The sequence below is a fragment of the Podarcis erhardii genome (genome assembly GCF_964252035.2).
Source record: "Podarcis erhardii genome assembly, chromosome: 12".
NCBI classification, from domain to species: domain Eukaryota; kingdom Metazoa; phylum Chordata; class Lepidosauria; order Squamata; family Lacertidae; genus Podarcis; species Podarcis erhardii.
In genome coordinates, this window is record NC_138513.1 from 27,993,232 (window position 1) to 28,008,430 (window position 15,199).

Consider the following 15,199-nt stretch of genomic DNA (forward strand, 5'->3'; position numbering starts at 1 on the left):
TAAATAGGGAACTGCATCATCAGCTATTACATCCTGTTGCATGGAATGGAGGAAGAAAAAGCTAGAACTCTAGTAATGTGGGCAGCATATCTAACTATAGCTATAGCTATATACACATAGTACATATATACCCTGAACATGCTCCTATTTTCCTAAACAAACATTTGGGATGGGAATGAAACAGCCCTTTAAAAAAAAATAAGGAAACATGAGACTGTAGCATGTTATTCAAACATCGCCACCATTTGCAGTGGAATTGTGAAGTAACAGACCATAATTTTAAATGGAATATGGCAATATGAAAACTCTAGGCATGAACAGCATGAATCAACACTAGGGATTGTATATCCACTGCTGCAGCAATGGAAAGCCAATACTGTACAGTGGTACCTTGGGTTACAGACGCTTCAGGTTACAGACTCCGCTAACTCAGAAATAGTACCTCGGGTTAAGAACTTTGCTTCAGGAAGAAAACAGAAATCATGCGGCGGCAGCAGCAGGAGGCCCCATTAGCTAAAGTGGTACCTCAGGTTAAGAACAGTTTCAGGTTAACAACGGACCTCCGGAATGAATTAAGTTCTTAACCTGAGGTTCCACTGTACTAAGCTGCTTTGGTTGTTACAAAAAGCAGCAACAGGAAGCAGAAGTGACCTACACTTCCTGCTTTCTCTCTGTATTATGTGTCAACCACACATCTCCACCATTATAAAATCTGTGGCTTGCGCCCCCCCCCCCATAATAAGGAGTTTGTATAACAATAGTTAAACTATGACGAACCATTATTTGGGAAGGATTATGTCCCTTTCCATCAGATCCATGTGGGGCTGGGCAGTTTCCCAGGGCTTCAGATACTACCATTCTGCTTTCTAGCTCAGAGGCAGCCAACATGGAGCCTTCCAGATGTTTGGGATTGCAACTTCTATCCATCCTCAGGCAACATGGTCAATGACCAAGGATGATGGGAGTTCTACTCCAAAGCATCTGTAGGCACTACATTATCTACCCCTCTTCTAGCAGGTACATGCCTCAGGATATCGCCTTGCCATTCATCAGAAGGCACTGACTTGATTTGTGGAATGCTGGGAAATATTGATGTTGAGATTGGAGTAACCGAGCTCTTCCTAAGGAAGCTCTGCAGTATAAAAGACAAACCAGGCCTCTTGCTAAATCTCCTGCTGTGTAGAGATGAGTGGGATCTACAGCAGGTGTGGAGGACCTTTGGCCTTCCAGATGTTGCTGAACTACAACTCCCATCATCCCTGGCCATTCATGGGAATTGCTGATGAGAGTTGTAGTTCAGCAACTTCTGGAGGGCCAAAGGTTTGCTGCACAAAGGAAGTGTGCTGTCTCTGACCAAATTGTGGCCATTGAAGGAGGAAGACCTCTGTGACTGCTGATTAACTCAGCCCAGTGTTGTGTTTCTGTGCCCATGACATGCACTTGACTTGAGTCTATATATGCTAGCAGTCTGTGCTTTTTTCTTTTAAAAAAAGGTTTGGTGTACTCTCATTTTCCTACTCATATTGAAATACTGCCCCTTAATGAGGCCAAACTTAGATTCAGAAAATGTTTAGGGGTATGCGTACCCCTGTGTCCCTCCAGGAAAAAAACACTGCCAACAGTTGATATATGTTTCTTGCATTGTAAATGACCTAGAGATGATCAGTATAAGGCAAGGAATAAGCTTACTAATTAATAATATATTTAAAATAGAATAATTATTATTTATCACATTTTCACTAAGAGTATGCAAGTGCACATTTGTGGCATGAAAGGGAGACTGAGCTGAGATGGGGTCTGGAATATTTCCCTCTCCCCAAACACAAATCTTACCTTTCCATATTTTTGTGTGTGTGTGTTCCCTGTCCCACTCATCAGCTGTTATGACCCTGTCATTTTAAAACATTGACATTGTTTGGTTGACTGTATAATAGCACCCAACCAGAGCTCATCTGCAATGAAACTATAGCATCATGTAGCCAGTCAGATCTGGCTGTGCAGTCACATGGCAAAGCAAATTCAGAGAGCAATGCTTTCTGCCCTCAATGACCCTTTGAGACAGGTTAGTCTAAATGATGATGAGGCTGCATGGGCACCCAGTGGTTTTCACATGCTTGAAAGACTACTCAGCACCTTGTCAAAATATGCATTGGTGCCATGTTAAATGGGATAGAAAGGCACACCAATTCTGGATCCCAAAGATGTCAGCTTGATCTTTATACAACATTATGGTGTGATTTCATTTGGCCCTGTTATCACTGATAAGAAACAGGGATAAGGGAGAGAAAGAAAGAAAGAAACCATTAGCTGCATTTCATATGATAAGAGGCTGTTCATCACATGCCACGCTAATATTTCAGTTCCTTTTTTTTAAAAAAAATTGCCTAAAATAGAGCCATATGAGAAAAGACGTTCCATATGTCCCAAGAGGTCACACGAAAATCTTATGAAGTCAACGGAAGACATCATTTAACAATCAAATTCTCTTTAACTTCAAACTGAGGTTAAGAGTGAGAACCAGCTTGGCTGATTGAAATTTGTTTTCCCCTTACCCTGCCGTTGCTTATTCCCATCTGATTTTATTTAGTTTCCACTACAAATATTGGCTCCCTTTGAACTATTGTTTCCCACCCCGCCCTCTCCCAAATGTATGGAAAGCCATAGGAAGACGTGCATGGAAAAAAACGCAGGCACAGAACACGGCGCCTTCATTTCATCCTCCGTAGCCCAAGCTACAAAGTGGTTATTTAAGAAGTCAGAATTCAGTGTTACAAAAGGCCTCAGATTGTGATGCAAAAATCAGAAGTGGGTGAGAAATCTTCAGTGGGAAGCTAGAGTTCACCAGGAAAGGGGTGGGTGGGGAATGCAGAGGCTTCCTTCTGCGAAATTACATCAAGTGATATTTTTTAAGCAAGTAGTTACGCAAAGAGAATTGAAACCAGCGCTACGTGGCAAAAGCTGGGAAGGCAATGAGGGGAAGCTCTGCTTATTGTTAGGGGGTAGTGGACTGGTATTATTTATTTATTTATTTATGCTCCTGGGGGGGGAGTGATAAGGATGATGTGCCCCCAACTTTCTTCATCTTCAATAGAAACATATGGGATTTGGTGTTGGTGTGATATTACTATCTTGGGAATCACAGCAGTGGAATGGGCAAATTTCTGGGCTGCAGCTCAGTAGGCACTCAAAACATATGTGATTGGGAAGGAAACACTGGAGCAGTTACTCAAAGGTGGAAGACTGTGGCATCCTCTATCCACTCTCTCCATGCCATTCATTATTTTGTTAACTTCTATCATGTCACCTTTTACAGTGGTACCTCGGGTTAAGTACTTAATTCGTTCCGGAGGTCCATTCTTAACCTGAAGCACCACTTTAGCTAATGGGGCCTCCAGCCGCCGCCGTGCCGCCGGAGCACAATTTCTGTTCTCATCCTGAAGCAAAGTTCTTAACCCAAGGTACTATTTCTGGGTTAGCGGAGTCTGTAACCTGAAGTGTATGTAACCCGAGGTATGACTGTACTCACCTTTTCTCTAAACTAGGAATTCCCAAAAGCCGCAACCTTTCCTCACAGAAAAGTCTCTCCAGCCCTTTGATCATTTGGGTTATTTGGTAAAAGAGAGAGTTAAATGAGAAATTATATCCAAGATGGACAATCGATCCTGATCCCATATGGGTTCAACCTTGGCAGAAGTCCAGTTGCTGCTGAGTAGACCAATGACAATATGGGGAATGCACTCTCCAAGGGTGGACAACTTAATAGGAATGCACTGGAGACAGAAGTGTTTTAGCCCACATTGCAGAAATACAGTAAGTGATGGAGATTACCTCTGGGTGATAATATTATATTCTGGGTTCCTGTTATCCAGTGTCTTTGTTGTGCCCAGCAGCAGAATTTGGTTATTATTTAAAAGAGATATGTCTCATCCTTCCTCTGTAGTGAGGGGCAGCTATAAAATGGGTTCTTTAAAAAGCATTCAGTGAAGCAGAATCCATAAAAAAGGCAAATAACAGCACCCAAAAACACCTACAGAGAGCAGAAGACTATTACTCAGGTAATAGTTGAAAGTTCTTTGTAGAACCAGTAAGATGAGGTAAGGAAACCAATCCTTCTGGACGGGCCGATTGGTCTCATTGAATTTCTGAGCAATCTTGTCTCTGGTTTCTCTGCCATCACAAAAACAGTTAAAGAATTCATTCTGAAAAGAAAATTGAACAGAAGTTAACACTGTTTTGATAACTAAATATATGTGGCATTACAGTCACACCACAGATCCCAAATGTCTCTGTTTTCGAACATTTCAGCACCCGAACACTGAAAACCCGGAAGTCAGTGTTCTGGTTTTCAAACGTTTTTCGGAAGCCAAACGTCTGACGCGGCTTCTGTTTGAGTGCAGGACATTCCTGTAACCAAAGCCACAGCAGCCCTCTAGCATTTCAGGCAGAAGCCCTTTCCAACCTTACCTGGAGATGCCAGAGTTTGAATCTGGGACCAAAGCAGGTGCTGGACTGCTGAGCAACATCCCTTCCCAAAGTGCTTTTTATGTCATTTTGAATAACTCCTTAGCAGATCAGTTTGGGAGTTTCGTTTGCCGCAGCCTACATGTTTATAAAACACTACGAGTGAACTCTCTTGGGCTATGTCCTACACACTGTGCCTTCTGTTTCTTGTGCAAACTGAGGGGAGTGTTGCTGCCATTCAAGTCCTGGGCCGTCAGAGCAGGCCAGAAAAGCATTACAGTTTTACATATGGAGCTTGTTTGCTGATGCAACCTTTACTAATTGGATTTGGCAAGTGGGAACTTAATGTTATTGCCTTAAGATGAGTCAGCAAGATTTTTGACACATATCCATCTAAGATAAAGTCCAAAGGAGGAGGGGGAAACCTTGATATTGTCCATATTATAGACATTTATGGCACAGAAGTGTGGAATACTTTTGTTGAGGGCTCCCTTTTCCAGGATACTTCATTCCACCCCCAGCTTTCTGTTTCTTCCCTCCAACAGTCAGTCAGCATTCCACATCTACGGAGCATGCTCAGTCCCCACTGAGCTAAGCTTGTGCTTTTCCCTTCTTCGGATTATTTTTCTGTTTTTTCTACTTGTTTTGTTTCTTAAAAGTATGTGTATACTGCTATTCATTAGAAAAACATAGTGGTTTACAGTACTAGTACACAAAACCATACAGTAAAAAAAAACTTACAAAAAAAGTTAAAATCAGAAATCAGCTAATTATTGTGGAATGGTGTACTGTATTCATTATTGCCTGCATAGGCCTGAAAGAATAGAAACATTCCCAGCAGGTGTTTAGCTCTGAGGGCCTTCAGGTCGTTCCCTCACTGCGAGAAGTGAGATTACAGAGAACCAGGCAGAGGGCCTTCTCGGTAGTGGCACCCACCCTGTGGAACACCCTCCCATCAGATGACAAGGAGATAAAGAACTGTACAACTTTTAGAAGACATCTGAAGGCAGCCCTGTATAGGGAAGTTTTTAATGTTGCTGCTTTATGTTTTTGTATATGCTAGAAGCCACCGACAGTGACTGGGGCAACCCAGTCAGATGGGCGGGGTACAAATAATAACATTATTTGTTTGTTTGTTTGTTTGTTTCTTCTTCTTCTTCTTCTTCTTCTTCTTCTTCTTCTTCTTCTTATTATTATTATTATTATTATTATTATTATTATTGAATTTTCTGCCAGAAGATGTGGGGATGACCATAAAAAAAACCTCACCAACCTGGGGAGGGATTTTTTCAGGGGGTGTTTTCAGTCGGAACTCGCCAGAACTCAGTTCCGGCACCTCTCAGGTGGGCACCATTGCCATTATAATAGAACAAGGATGGCACTCATGGGGAGTTCTGGCATCTCTTTTTGTAGAAAAACAAAACTGGGAATAACCAATTATATTCCTGCAGATGATCTCAGTGACCGAGCTGGGATAGAAGGGTTCAAGTGACCATTAGGTCCAGTCGCGGACAACTCTAGGGTTGCAGTGGCGTAGCGTGGGGTGTGCAGGGGGGGCCGGCCGCACTGGGCGCAACATCTGGGGGTTAGGGTTAGGGGCGCAAATCCATGGGTTAGGGGGCGCAAATTACTTGCCTTGCCCCGGGTGCTAACAACCCACGCTACGCCACTGTAGGGTTGCGGCGCTCATCTCACTTTATTGGCCGAGGGAGCCGGCATACAGCTTCCGGGTCATGTGGCCAGCATGACTAAGCCGCTTCTGGTGAACCAGAGCAGCGCACAGAAATGCCGTTTACCTTCCTGCCAGAGTGGTACCTATTTATCTACTTGCACTTCGTGCTTTTGAACTGCTGGATCGGCAGGAGCAGGGACCAAACAACGGGAGCTCACCCCATCGCAGGGATTTGAACCGCCGACCTTCTGATCAGCAAGTCCTAGGTTCTGTGGTTTAACCCATAGCGCCACCCGCGTCCCATCAATCTTGACTTTTAGGGCTCATAGAATATTAGAACACAGGCAGCTCAGCAGTGTCTGCAATGACTTGCAGTGGCTCTCCATAATTTTGGACATGAATCTTTCCCAGCCCTGGATATGCCTGGGATTGAACCTGGAACCTTCTGCATGCAAAGCAAATGCTCTACCTTCTGAGCTACAGCCCTTCCAAGGAATCCTGTACCTGTGATGGCCTGGGATTCCGATTCAGAGGATGAACCAGGAGAATCCCAGCCTGCACAGGAGTCCCCGCCTCCAGGGCCGGCTGAACTGGGGCAGGGCCTTGATTCTGAAGCGCCTGCACCTGTGCCGGATCCTCAGGAGCAGGCACCAGGTGATCCCACTCTGGCTCCAGAGGTAGTTGAGGACTCAGTGCCTGCAGGTGAGTCTCCCCCTGGGCCCAGTAACCCTTTAGCCTCTCCGGAACTGCAGAGGCTCAGGGCAGAGAGGCGAAGGGAACTGGTTTCTCCCAGGAGGAGTGCTCGCCTTAAGGCCAAGAGAGGTGGGTATCCTAGGGGCCGGGACTGCCCCTGGCCTCAGAACAAAGAATAAAGGCCAGTCGGCCCGGTCCCAGGTTGTGGGAGCAACGTCGTTGTTGAGTACCTGTTCCTGCCCGGACCCAGACCTGACTCTCCAGTGCTCCTTTCCCCGCCCGGCTTCCTGCTTCGGACCTCGCCCCGCTCCTTGTGGACTGATTCCAGGCTAGTGACCCAGGACCGGACTTTGACTATGCCAACCTCCCCCCTGGGATCAGCACAGTACCAGTGCTTCCATTTATTGCAACACTTCTGAGGATTCTTCCCACGACAGAGGTCCACGCTGCTAAGAGGGAATAGCAAGGGACCATTCAGGGCTGCAAAAGTGATATGGCTGGCGTCCCACATCCATCAGGGAAGTCTGGTGGTTGTTTTCTGTCCACAACACTTCCTATGTTTCATGTTGTGTGCCACAGCACCACAAATGACTAGCATTTAGGTCATGGTTACTCTCATCCTACTCATCCGTATGGGTCTGAATGTGGGAATCTTACACTGGAAACTCATCAGAGGGACGGCTTTCTTTCTTTTGTATTGTTTTGAAAACTGAAATGGAAAGACTGTTTCGTGCAAAAGAGAGCATGTTTTACCAGGCCTTTCAGTTTGAATTATGCACTTCAAAAGGGACTTTGACCTCCCATTGAAAAGAACCCTGAATTTATATACTTGGCTTGGCTAACTTTGGCCTTTCCTTTTGAATCCGGATACGGGCAGTCTAGTGTGGTGGAAGACTTTTGTTCCTGTCTCAGATTTTAACCTCTGTAGATATATATATGCAGGAATACGTTCGGAGGGGAAAGTATATGTAATGTGTTCAGTTGGATACCTTCCATCACTTTTAAGTCATTAGTGACCCCTCTGTGTGATCTACTCCCTCGTTCTCTGTGCAGCTTTCTAGCTTCAAGGAATGTGGGCCACGTTGACAAAAGCAGGATGCTGAATAAGTCATATGGTTTTCAGTCAAATGAGATAATTAAAACCCGGACTCTTCCCCCCCCCCCTTTAATACAGCTAATTTAGGCATTGCAGGACTGATCTTTGAAATACAAGGATCTCAGTTTTCTAGCTGAGCTCTAGTCCAGACTCAGAAGCAAGTAGCTTCATGATGGTTGAATATCTCTTAAACATGTATGTATGTATGTATGTATGTATGTATGTATGTATGTGAATGAATAATATTCATGCCAGAGGTCACCAACCTTATTGTGCACATTTACAAACTGGAAAACACAACACCCTCTGCACACCACAAGCACACACCACAACATAATCCATTGGCTACAAGAGAATGTTTCTCTCTTTCTTTTCCTTAAGATTTTATTAAAATGTTTTTTATATAATACAATAAGATAAAAGAAACCAATCTAAAGCTTAATTTAGGGAGGAGACACTGAGGGCACTAGGGAAATAATATTATACACACAGAGAGAGGGTGAGAGAGAGAGCACCCTTGTCAGATAGCACATCTTTGTCATGTGCAATATTTCCAAACAGCATCAGTTATCACTTTCTCACTGCATTTGTTTTCTCATTTGAAACTGAAATGAGGACACAGCATCTCCGCAAGCCGAGCAGCTCATTCTCTGCCAGCTTTCGCCTCCACATCTGTTGCCTCTGCTTAATCCCCTAAATTATTAGCTGAAGTTCAACAGCATCCATAAGTTTTCCCAATTAATCCATCAGTTAGCAATTCCTAATGGGTGATCCCATTGGGTGATCCCTGATCCTCTGAGGATGAAGGGGGGAAAGCAAGTCCTTTAGAACGAAGGGGAGTGGTGATTTATATTTATTTCTAATACTCCATTAACCCTCTTTGGCTGTGAATGCTGATCATCTTCTATTACATCAGGGAACATTTTGCTGTTATACACAAGCAAGTTTTCTAAAATAAAATTAAAAACCCGAAGAGGCAGAGATGGGCTTTCATGTTTCTGTCAAGTACTCCAAGTTCACAATTAATACTCTATCCTTTCCTTCGCCATTACCTATTTAGCATGGAATAATGTCCATTACATCCTTGAATCCTCATGTGGCTCTTGATTGCCTTGTAGAAGAACATGATCAAAAGGCTCCTTTCGAAGGCACATGATTGGGCTGCCTGGTCTCCTCAATGGCAATTTATTTAAATATGATACTCTGCAGGGGAAGCCCATTCAAAGTGGAGGCACACCAAGCCGTTTATCATTTCCATGCGAGGTATTTAAGATTGTGCCATCTTGAAAGCTTTACAAAAGGGGAGGGTGGAGAAAGGGGGAGAATTAAAAGCAAAGAGAGGAGGGGGTTAAAAAAAGTGATGTAATCTCCAAAGGCTGTTATCTATAAGATGCAGCAGTTAAAACCCAGACGTCTGACAGCAAGTGCATCTGTAACGCAGATCAGCTTCCAACCTGGAAAAAGGGATGCCAGAGTGTGCCTTTATTATGGCCCATATTGGAGCATGCTGCCCCAATGGACCAATGTTATCCAGGGAAGGGGAGTGTGAAGATTGGCTTTGTAGAGGATCAAAATCAAAACGTAGCCTTAGACATGGGCGTAGCCACAATTTTTGCTGGGGGGACAGACTTTTTTTAGGAAGGAAGGCTGCTGTTAGGGGGGCAAAACCTCAGATTTGTATTGATTTTGATTGATTTAGGGGGGAGCAGCTGCCCCCTCCCCCCCCCTTGGCTACACTCATGGCCTTAGACATATTGACTTCAAGGCACACAGAGAGTGAGGTGTGCTGAAATTCCATTGGAATCAGTAAGTCTGGAGTGCACTTTCAATGTACAAGTCCCATTCATTTCAAAGGTATGGAGACGCTGTTTATTTTATTCATTGCACGTATATCCCAGCTTTCCTCCAAGGAGCTCAGTGTGGCATACGTTGTTCTCTTCCTCCCCATTTTACCTCACAACAACCCTGTGAGGTAGGTTAGGCTGAGAGACTGTGACTGGCCCAAGGTCACTGTGGCGTTTGCCCTCCTAGGTGGGTCATAAGGAAAGGGTTAAATGTGTGTGAAGTGATTGGCCAGTGGGAACCCAAGGGGATGGAGTTAGAGTTAGAGCTGGAGTTGTTGGGAAGTCAGTTGGGAGTTGGAGAAGGGAGAGTGAGGATAAGTCTGTGGGTTGGGATAGTTTGATGTGAGAGAGTGAGAGAATCTGTTAATAGGAGTCAGATAGTTGGGATAATCATTTAGAAGTTATTATAAAGGTATAGGCTGGTAAAGAAACTAAGATTAAGAAACTGACAAGAAAAATTATCTGAAACCATAAACTTGTTAAGGCTTATAAAATAAACTTGTTTATTTGGTTTAATGTTAACAACTGTCTGGACTCCGTGTGTACCCGAGAGAAATGGGTTGGTGGCAGCAGGGAAGCATTCACAGTGGTGGCACAGAGATCAATAGACCGTCAAACGTCCAGGGACCCTGTGTGATCGCCACAGTCACCCAGTGAGTTTCATGGCTAGGCAGGGATTTGAACCATGGTCTCTGGTGGTCCTAGTTCAACATTCTAACCTCTACATGTCATACTAGCCAGCAAAGGACTGCAATCAAACATGGTGAGTTTACACCAATCTGGCTGTAATGTCTGAAGTGCCCACTGCATGGTGCAGCAGATTGGGGTTGACACTCAGAAGTGGGGGATATTAATGGGACATTTAGCTGGGAAAGATTTTGCTTCCCTTATAAGTGATTGTTATGGCATGAAAAGAAGGTGTCTGTGAATCAACCCTTTGCATTTTTCTCTGGGGGTGGGGGGAGACAAGAAATTAGCTTTGGGGCCAATATCCATGTGACTCGTCCTGAGAAGAAGCTCAGGACATGTATCCCACAATACCTTTCATCTTCAAGCCTGAGAAGTCCAACCAACTATTCCAAGGTGAATTTTGGATGGAGTGTCAGCCCTGAATTTTAGCTTTAACTCTCCATTCCTGGCTTTTTGAGGGTTTTAGGCAGACCCTTGACATTACTTTAATGTCTTTTTTGTGGTTTAATATTTCCAAGGGCAGTAAATTATTTCCAGCATTTTTTTTAAAGACAAATTTCTCCTGTGGTTAGTGACCACAAAACAAAACAAGAAACAGAAATACACGAGAGAACCTTTCACAAGAAAAGGTTACAAGGCTTCAGACCTCAGCTTTGATGTATCGAGGAAGGGAAGGGAAGTTCAGCTCGAACCTGATGACTAATTCCTTTCTTAAGCAAAGTAGCAAATAAACATGACCATATCCATCATCCTTTGCAAACACCAGCAAAAATAATCAAACCAAATGCTGTCCTCCCACCACAATAAAAATGAACTGCTGAAGCACAAATCTATCTGGATTAATGAGCCTAAGAACTATTACTGTCAAAATATGAGGAACAAGATAAGGACAAGCAGATCTCCTCAGCTTCCTACTTCAGCACACAGGCACCAAAAATCTGACCAAATGCTACACTTCTCTATGGCACTTGTCACTTGATGGACAGCTGTAGTGCTTGTGGGGCGGCTTATGTTGTTCAACCCCACCACTCACTGACCCACAGGTGTCACCAGCATAGCTTATGGTGGAGACTATTCACAGTGATCCCATCAACAGTCTCCAAAATCCATCTGCAGAAGAATTCTGAGAGAGGAGTAGATTCCTGAAATATTCTCCTGTGATGAGAAGGTTTCGGACAGATGTTACAACACTAGAACATACTGTGGGCCGTCAAGAGTCAATTGTGGTTTCCCACAGAGCTAGCCCATAACCAGTAATGTTATGATGAGGGGGACCTGCTGGGGCTGGAGAGTCATTGCAGAAGGGTCAGGACATAAATAAAGAGTGTACCAGAGAGGTGCAGGTTGAATCAATCCCTCTGTGATTTCTAGTAAAATGTTTTCACCCTATGAAAATGGAAAGGTGGATTTCCTGGGAGGGGCTTCCTGCTTGCTGGGTCCTGCCATGTTACGCTCATCCATAAAGGGACATAACTTCACTACCAGCTGAAGTTGGTAGAAGGCACTCAATGCCACAGAGGCCACTTGGGCTTCCAGTGACAGTAGTAGATCCAGCTGTATTCCCAAAGCTATGAGCCTGATCCTTCGGGGAAGTGTGCTCCCATCTATAACTGGTATAGTCTATCATTTATCTAGCCAAGGAACCAACCACACACAGCATGTCTTGTCTAGATTGAGCTTCAGTTTGTTAGCCCTCATCCAGTCCATTGCCACAGCTCAGGTGCCAATGAAAAGGAGATAACAAATCACTTTGAAACTCTAAATAAACCCACTCAGCAGTTTCATGCAGATGTTGAATAACATAGTGGATAAGAACGAATCCTCCAGAACCCCATACTGATAGCTCCATAGGAGTCAAACAATACCACCTCCCATACCACTTTCTGGATTTGGTAGTTCAGTTGGGGCCAGAACCATTGCAAAGCAGTCCTAGCTATTTCCAATTTGGACAGTTACGCCAGAAGCAAATTATCTTTGATGGTACTGAAAGCTGCTGACAAATTAAGGAAAATCAACAGGGCCATTTTTCTCCATCTCTCTTCCAAGGGTGGACAAGACACTCTCAGTGCCAAATCCAGACCTAAACGTGAATAAAATGGATCCAAAAAACCTATGTATGGCCAAAAACCTTGTTGGCCCAGATGCTAGATTTCATAAGCCACAACGGGCAAGGAACAAGCATACAAGTAATTGTATAGACCTGACCAAACATCTTTTCCACATCCATGACCTGTACCAACTTCAAGATCATCCAACCATAAACAGGGCTCTGGACACCTTGGACTGACCTGCTACAATTGTGGTGCCCAGCTATAGACTCCAAGTCTTTATCTTCAAAGTATTTTGTAGAGAAATCATGACTGGGCACCACAAACCATGTGCTTTCCCCAGGCTCATCGGTACAGAGGACATAGTTTATATCAGACTCCAACCATTTCCCCTTACAAATATTTTTCTCCTTGCTGGTTACACTCATAAGCTATAGACACACATCTATCATGGAAATGGATGCAGGTGCCACTGGGCATCCCATAAGTACAAGATTTGGAGCTCCAGTCAGGATTCATTGCAAAATCAGTGGCCAGCATTTGCTTTGCAAGAGGAAGAGAGTGGACAAGGTTTTAACCAGCAAATATGAAAGTATATTGTTCACTTTCCTCTCAATATCAATATTGCAAATTTCTTCTTCTTCTTCTTCTTCTTCTTCTTCTTCTTCTTCTTCTTCTTCTTCTTCTTCTTCCTCTTCTCTTCTAAGTGCTCCCATATGTTTCAGAAATAATTAAATTTTTAACTGACATTTTGGCCTCACTCCTAAAAGCAAATATCCTTCTCAGCTGCTAAACATTTGATAGGCTTGAAGTTTGGGGAAGCATCGCTTTTAAAATTCTCTCCAAAATGTTCATGAAACAGGACAAAAGTTACCCAAACCTTTTGATCTGCTTGGTGATCATCAGAAAGCCAAGCGGGAGAGGGAGGGGTTAAAGAAATTATTTTAAAAATATATATATATTTATTTATTTTTAAAGGTCAGAGTTGCCATTTTCAAAGAAACCAACATGGACAGGATCACATAGTTGGGTATTATGTCATTTCAGCACCATCCGGTAAAAATCTGATTTGATGGATTCGTCAGCATTCTTGCAATCCCAGCCAACCTGGTCTACTGAACAAGAAATAATGTTTATTTAGCCAAGAGCAAATGATTTCAAATACTGGATGGGCTGCTAATGAGTTTGACCTCTCAACTCTGGGGTAACCATTGCTGTTGAGACATACAGTCAAGATAGATACACTGTTTTTTAAAAAAATGTATATTCCTGCACACACATTGTGTCTCTGTTGTTTTATAATATTGCCTTATATCGAGGTGGGGAACAGTTTTTCAGCCTAAGCGTCACATTCCCTTCTCAGAAATGTTTTGGGGGCCACATGGCAGTGGTGGGCAGGGCCAGAGTCAAAAGTGGGCGGAGCAATGGAAGTACATTATTCCTTTGTTCAGTGGGTTTATTTACTCTTCTCTGTCTTCCAAACAGAAAATCAAGATGTATCATCATCTATTGTCTACATGCCAAAATGGCTTCTAAGCAGTTTACAGGTATAAAGTCAATTTTTAAAAGCATACAAATGCACAATTTAAATAAAAAATAAAACACACAATAAAACTATTTCATTAAAGCTATTAAAAGCATCCACAATTTTAAAATGTAATAAAACAAGCTAGTCAAATAGCATAACAATGACAACAATTAAAAAGTAATCAGAATAATTTTATTTATAAGATTCTTGCTGGGAATCTTTTTTTTGTAATTAAAAAAAAATGATTTCCAACCCACTTTCAAAATAAATATGATTCCCAATGGAGAAGCAGAACAAGTTCACAAGAGTTATTCACAGAGGATCTAACTGTATGAACCACACAGGAATTGCATATCTCCTTTCTCCCATATTTTTATTCTCCCAGGCTTTTCAAGTACTGGAAGCATTTTAAAAATCTTCTTGGTTGCTCTGCCAATTGTTATTGTTGTTGTTTTCATAAATTTGATTTATGGTATAGGACCCACCTTATGCTTGTGATTGGTTTAAAGTTGTGTTTTCAATTGTTGCGGTCTGTCTTGGGACCTTTGGGTGAAGGGTGAATAATTGGGAATAATAATAATAATAATTTGTTATTATGAAACTGAAACCAAATTTGGTTTAAATTGTGTTTTAAATACAATAAAATAAATCTTACGGAGATCATTGGAAACTGTCTACTTTCCCCTGTCCTCAAACGGATGGTCCATATAACACCTGGAGGGAGTTCCATTGAGGGAGAGAATCCTGAAGTATGTCAACAGGTTGAGTGAAGAGGAATCTAGATCCACAGACTAGGTTTTTCTGAGGTGAGGGATAATTGCTCCCCAGTCACACCAGCCTCTTGCCCTGCAGCGGGGTGCTAAGAAACAGCTACTGCTTTGTTCTAGTGATGGCTTCCTGTGAATATCCTGGTATCAAAGTTCCTGTTATGTTCTTTTTCTAAAGTTAGATCAATGGCCACAGACCCTCTCCGTGTTCATCTGATGGGCTTGTGCACTCAAATGAATGCAAGAGATCGCTGCATGATCATCTGCAGAACATATGGTTGATTTCGGTTCAGGGGCTGCAAGGGTTCCATGTGTTTAGAAAGGAAAGAGGAGCATTTTCCTAGCAAAGATGAGTGACTTGTGGTCCTCCAGATGTTGCTGGCCTCTGATGCCCATCAGT